The sequence below is a fragment of the Macrobrachium rosenbergii genome, chromosome 56 (assembly GCF_040412425.1).
Source record: "Macrobrachium rosenbergii isolate ZJJX-2024 chromosome 56, ASM4041242v1, whole genome shotgun sequence".
Taxonomy (NCBI): domain Eukaryota; kingdom Metazoa; phylum Arthropoda; class Malacostraca; order Decapoda; family Palaemonidae; genus Macrobrachium; species Macrobrachium rosenbergii.
Window position 1 is genome coordinate 16,449,302 of NC_089796.1, and position 7,500 is coordinate 16,456,801.

Consider the following 7,500-nt stretch of genomic DNA (forward strand, 5'->3'; position numbering starts at 1 on the left):
GTGTTTTATAGATCCTGCGGAATTGTCGCTTGTCATATTGTACTTTAATGAAAATCTTAAGGAGATGATAGACCCGTCTCCTAAACAGGAGCTTGTCCTGGAAATTTTCACGGGGAAAATGCCTTGGATTCTGAAAGAACTCAAAGTAAATTTACCTAAGCCGAGGACAGGACCAGCATTTGGTCCTAAGAGTTCCTGAGGATTAATTTATAGTTCATCCAAGCTGTCAAGTGTAGGATAGCTAAAAACTTTATGCAATCGCTTTTCCAGTTATTATTTTAATCTTCAGTTATTCTGGGCCATAAGTATCCCGTCATAAACCTGTTGCGTGGAGTTGTGCACAAACTGCTGCATTACAGAGACTGGTGATCATACTGCCAAAATGATCAGAGCTTGGCGTGTGTTTTGGATTTCAGCTCCTCGCTCAAGCTTGCTTTTCTTGTTTTGTAGCTTTAAGTTTTAACTACTTTATTAATTTGGTTATGTATTCTTGTTCGTTTATATATATATATATATATATATATATATATATATATATATATATATATATATATATATATATATATATATATATATTGTATATTGTGAATTTTTTACCATTGTTATTTTGTTATTTGTGTTATTTGTTATTACTTTTTCACCATATAACGTACAGCCTTTCGGTTTCTCAGCAAGTTCTAGGGACGAGGTTACCATATATATATATATATATATATATATATATATATATATATATATATATATATATATATATATATATATATATATATATATATATATATATATATATATATGCACAAGGGGAGGGTTTATATCTTGGCTTTGCTCCATAAAGAATTGGGCACATTATAAGTATAGTAATAAGAAAAATATTTCATGTTTACCTTAATTCAAAACACTTAAGAAAGATACGCCTAGTTATAAATAAGCGCTATTTATAGGTTTATGAAATTTCTAAAGATGTGTTTAAATATACAATGTTTGTTATTGGGTCATAAGACCTGCTATTGGTATACAAAAATAAATGTATATCGTGAAGGCAAAGAAAATCAGGACAAAAGATAGTGTAAGTAAACAAATCAAAAGAAAATAGAGGAGATGGTAAAAGCAGTGAAAAATAAATAAAATACAAAGGATGCCGTGAGACAGAAAAAAAACGAAAAACGAACAGAAACGAACGCAGAAGTAGCGAAAAGATAAAACAGAAAACAGGAGAGGTAGTGCAAAACAGAAAAGGTGATGTGAATGTGCCATTTGGTCCCGCGAGACGAGAGCGCCGGGCAGGGCGAAAGAAAAACGCTGATTAAATCATAAATAACATTGTCACAGAAATTCGTCGAGATGCTTTGGACAGCTGAGAGTAATATCAGAATTATGCAATTTCTCGCTTTGTCGCACCTGAGGATTGAGGAGAGGGAGGAAGGGTAATATTTGATTATCAAAGGCTACGCAGGAAGAAGAAGGGAGGAGGGGGAGGAGGAGGAGGACTGTATAGGTAAGACAATATATGACAAAGGTAGAAACAAAGGAATTCGTTCAAGCTCGCAATGGGAGAATCATGTACATGCGGTAACGACCGATGCCCAGAATTTTGCTTTATTCCAGATAGATCTGAACCTTAATGTCACTGAACTGACCTACCCATCTTTGGAAAGGAATCGAACATTCGTTTAGTAGTACTTCCAAAAGGTATGGAGAGAGAGAGTGAGAGAGAGAGAATTTTTACTTCATGCTTGCTTCCTTAAATTGACGGAATATTAACACTGTCTGTTGGGCTGTCTGTCGAGAAAAAAACACGTGATCAAAAAGATGACAGTAAGGATACACAGAACTAATAGAAACATAATTTCACCACAGACAAATAAGCATTGATTCAGCTAGGAATTTACGCCAAAAGGTGAACTTTATAATCACTATTGTCAGACGAAGGCTAAGGAAAGAAAGGATTTGGGAGGTCATTAACAGGAAGGATCTGAGTAGGTGAAAGAACAAGCCCTAGCGGGACCCCACCAAAGACGTACAGTAAATGCACAGGTAAAATACGAAACTGAAAATGGCTCCACAACTTTGTAATTCTTTAATAGGTATGGAGACATAACACCGTCCTGTTTACCGAACCAGTCACTTGCTTATTAGTATACCATTATTAGCTGTGGTTTCATGATAGCGACTTCTAATCCTCTTCAAACAAATTAGCTATATAATTAAACACATCCTCGCACCACATGGCATTTCAATAATTATCACGGACGCACGCGTACACATACATGTATGCATATATATATATATATATATATATATATATATATATATATATATATATATATATATATAGTATATATATATATATATATGTATATATATATATATGTGTGTGTGTGTGTATATATATATATATATAATAATATATAATATATATATTATATATACATATACAGTATATATATATATGTATAGTGTACATGTGTATATATATACATGTGCTTGTATCTGCATGTATGTATGTCTACATGCGTGCTCACTCGCCTTGTTTGCATGTTGGCGTTCATATCAGCGAGCGCGTATGTACGCGTATAATTAAATTCCCTCTGGATCTCAATCATTTGCAAGGGAAAAATCCGCCCCGTAATGGAATTAATACATTAGTATTTTCTTTTCCTGAAATCTAATTACCTCGGCGAACAAAGTCAAAGAGCAATCTTCAAAAAACTTTTACTCCTCTTAAAAGGAAATAGTACATCAGCGGTATGATGAGGCAGCTTGAAGATCTCGTCTTACAAAGTTGCCTTTGTAAAATGACTTTTAGAAGTACTCTGAAGAAATCTTTAAGGTAATTGACAAAAGTTAATTGAATAATTTCGTTAGAGAATATTTTGCTTAGATTAAAGATACACAATTTTAATTGCTATTGTTTGAAGTACTCTTATCGTGGTTTTTAAATTACTGTTATTATTTTATTGTTATTCTCATTATTGGGTATTTTTAGGAAACACTGCAACAATTTACTGAGGCACGCGGCAATTATTATTGTAGAGAATATTTCGATGGCTTTTTTCCTGAATTGCTTTACGAGAGAACACTGCACCTATATAATGCGCTCAATTATTAAACCGCATTCATTATTTTTATCACATAGGTTGAATTGTTTTGCGTCAGTTTACTAAAAATTGCGTCGTCGTAATGAAACCAAAAACTACATTTCGCGTCCGTTCCCACCTACCAAGAAAGTAATGACGTTCGTTGATTAGTGCTCCCTACTGAGCCTCGGAAAGATTATAAATGTTCCAGTTTTCATCGTAAGATAATTTCTTCGGGGACTCTAACGTGAATTAAGCGTACTTTTGCTACCGGTAGACTCGCATGAACACTTTATTTGGGTTTTAAAGGGAGAGAGCCAGCTTACCTGTCATTGTTCCCGAATCGCTGTAGATTCGTCTCGTGAGAAAAGTATTTTTTCTACTTTTTAAAATTCTTTTTATGCTGTTGATTCTAATTTCGGTCACGGACTCTTGTTAGATTTTTATCTAATCCATATTTATAATGAGAGTGCCGCTTTAAATGTATTAAAGATAATTAGATGTATTGCACATTTGCAGTTCATACACAGTCATTTTCATCCGTCATCCATTTGTTTTCTATTATTGTCTGTTGTTAAGATGCAACAGTGTCTTTTAACATCGTGCCAAAATAATAGTTTCCAAATGTCCTGGACCAAGGAAGGAATCTAGGTCAAATTTATGAAGATTATATGTATGTTAGCCCTTTCCAGCTATGAGCTTAAAATAGATTGTGCATCCGTGTTTCTGCACAGGAGTGTTAAAGAGAAAGAATGAAGTACAACAATTAAAGATAAAATATTGAGACCGACATCCTTTTATTTTTAATAAGTCGGGTAACAATAAATCAAAATTTTAAGGTCCACCATTTTCTTGCCCTTTCCATTTCCAGGTTTTCTTCTGGTCTGGGCTATGAAATGGCATTAGGTCGCCATAATGTCTTCTCGGTCTTTCAGTATCCCCTCCGCAGCTTTTCGGATCTCGTTGTGTCCCGTTTCGCCATCACTGTGCTCTTAGAAGTACGGGTCAGTCTCGGTGTTTGTTTGCTTAAGTGATCGAGAAACCAACAGCGTATAGAGAGACAGTGTCACCGGTTAGTAATCAGTGGCGGTGACCAATCCAAGTTCTGACCAGATACAAAGACTCTTATGTTGTGTTTGGAAGGTTCGTAGTTAACTATACATTAATGAAATAAGATGTATAGGCAAGCTAGCCTCTGGTGTTTGGAAATTGTCTTTCATGCTGTCTGTTAGCAAAGAAAGTTTTTATAGGGCGTCCTTAATCTTTGTTGTTGGGGCATCAGGTATTAAAAAGATATATCTACGCGCTCAACAAATTCTGATCAGACTTCCTCCTGTTATATTCGAAACCTAAGACTGATGGACATGTGAAGAAGGGTGTGATGCGAATATCTATGAGGATTGTTGAGCTATCAGTCTGTTTCAGTCTGCCTGGTTATCCATAATAGTTATACATAATATTTTTAGGTTTGGGATTTTTTAAGAGGAAAAACCATCAAGATGATGTTTGTGTGTGAATTATTTTAAATTCCTATTGTCATCAGTATCAGTGAGCATAAGGTCTAGTATTATTTCTTCTCTCTATGGAAGGAATAAACTTTAAGAACGTCAAAACTAAAGCATAGAAAATGTGATAGCTTGACAGCTAAGTGAGATAAGAGAATAAGGAATTAAAACTATACATACAGTATGCATATATATATATATATATATATATATATATATATATATATATATATATATATATATATATATATATGTGTGTGTGTGTGTGTGTGTATGGAGTTTTGAAAGGTGGATTATTGTGTATGAACAGTACTGACTGGCGACAGAGGTGAGGAATTGCAGAAACTAGTAAAAGAGTTTTAAGAATGATTGCAAGAGGAAAGAGTTAAGAGTAAAGATGAACCTGAGTAAGGTTTTGAGAGTAAATAAAAGCCAGGAAGATGGAGCAATGAATGTTAATATGGATGACGGAAGATGTTTGATTGGTATAAGGATTTTGGGTGTAAATGTAATGAAAGATGATAACGTGAAAAAATAAGAGTTACGGAACAGGTGTTGCTTGAAACGTATCAAGGCGTTTGCAAAAAATTGGGATGAGATTCAAAATGGCTATGGAAACCAAGGTTGAATTGTATGGAAAAATTGTTGAGCTAACTCTCCTTTATGTAAGGAAAGTGTGGAAGTGTTATGAAAATGAAAGAAAATGGGTTGAAGCTGTTAAGATGAAATGTTTGCATAGTATAAACTGTACAACATAAAAAGAAACATGTTAGAACAAAGGAGATACACGGAAGTGGTAAAAAGGTTAGCATATGTCAAAGGATGGAATAGAGTATTTTGAAACGGTTCGGTCATGTTGGAAAGATGGAGAACGATAGGTTGGTGAATGAGTTTCCAGTTCAGAAGTATTAAGGGAAGGATGAGAAGGAAACCAAGTAAGAGTTGGATGGGTGTCGTGAAAGAGGTTTTGGAATATCCAAGAAGTGTGTGAGAGTGGGTACAAGATAGAGGCGCATGGTGCTGTTTATATGCAGGCGGCCTCAGTGCACTGCTGATGGGTCTTCTGTGTAGATGAATGAAGTTGGTGATCATATTGAAGCTTTTCTGCATAAGGGGTTCATCAGGAGTTCATCGGTTACTGTATGAATTTGGCATTGACTGTTGTGCTGTTTTTGATGGACCACCATGAAGCTGAAAAGAAAAGATTAAATATGTATACACACACACACACGCACACACACACACACACATATATATATATATATATATATACATATTTAATTTTTTTCTTTTTCAGCTTATGGTGGTCCATAAAAAAAAACACAACAATATACATATATATATATATATATATATATATATATATATATATATATATATATATATATATATATATATATATATATATATATATATGTATATTAGTTTTCAGAGGTATCAGTACTAGAGAACTGGTGACGATTTACATAAGTCACTCTTTTTGAAAAAGGTAAGATCCCCAGTAACAGTATTAAAGACGAACAGGCTACAAAATCCTCCCCAACACAAAAATTTGGATATAACTTTGTTTCTCTCCTCTCCTCTCTCTCTCTCGCTCTCTCTCTCTCTCTCTCTCTCTCTCTCTCTCTCTCTCTCTGAAAATGTTTAACTTTTTGCGATAGTCAGGAATATATTTATTCGGGAGAGGCGAGTAAAGTGGGCTGGAATAGAAATTTTGAATTGCACATTTAATGAACCCCTATTTGTTGTTTGGAAACGAAGTAAAATGCTGCTATACTGTTGCGTTCGGTTCCCACAGTTAAATATCCTCTCATTCCCATAGTTTTTTCGATTATTTTATTTATTTATTTATTTATTTATCTATTTATTTATTTATTTATTTATTTATTTATTTATTTTTCTTGCATCGTCGGCGACTGAGACAAAACTGGCAATTTATTCGGGAAAAGAAAATATTGGATTTCGATATTACGGTTATTAATTTGTCGCCCACTTGATTCACCCAGTGGGAAAAATATGGATGTATGGGGATGGTGACCGCTTCCGTTTTATACAGAATATATTTTACTGGAATACAAAAGAATAAAAATAATTTTGAATGAATGAAAAGTGCATTGCTTTTTTTTAAATATTTGCCAGTATTAACTTCATAATATGTGCATTAAGGTTATACTCATGCTAATTTAGATGAAAGTTGTTTAAGCATTACACTCATTCTTCAGTGTTATTGGACTTAAATGTATTCAGTGCGTAAGACTGACTATGAAATATGGGAAAGAACTATAGAGAGAAGGCATGGTTGAGATCCAAACATTAATTTTTTTTTTTTTTTTTTCTTTTTTGTCGTTTAATTTAGTCAGTTTTTTTTATAAGTAATTCAGCCATGAGGGCCCAGTGAGTACTATGAAGCCGGAAGGGAGAGTGGAATTAAATTGAGGATTCGTGGGCTGTGTTAACTTAAATGTCAGAGCAATTAACCAAGAGGGGTACCACGAATACAGTTCTTAAATGAATGAAACAATTGCCAAAAGAATACATAGAGAGAGAGAGAGAGAGAGAGAGAAAGAAGAGGAATCATCATCCGGGTGATTTAATTCATATTTTTTAATCATTGTTCCTTCAACTTTGTCGCAGTATTGCCCGGATTGTTGTCTTATACCAGAAGCATATAGCTTCAGATCATACCATAACTAAACCCCATTAAAAAAAATTTATTTTGTTTAGGTTCATAACTAAGGAACTTTAGCAACCTCTTTCTCTAAAGTGTAGAATACACAGTGTGAATAATTACACGTCTGTAATGTGTGTAACCGAAATGAAAAGCAAAACGTCAGCTAGAATGAATGGAACAAGGTAGTTATAGTGTCAGCTTAGTAACTGGTAACGTCAGCTAGGCTCCTGAGGGCACCAGAAGAATT

At 34.1% G+C, this 7,500-nt stretch overlaps 1 long non-coding RNA gene across 1 annotated transcript in view; it reads left to right on the forward strand.

Moving 5' to 3' along the window:
• LOC136836725 (uncharacterized) overlaps nt 1-7,500 on the forward strand; it is a 275,318-nt gene that overhangs the window by 220,227 nt on the left and 47,591 nt on the right. The window lies entirely within an intron of this gene.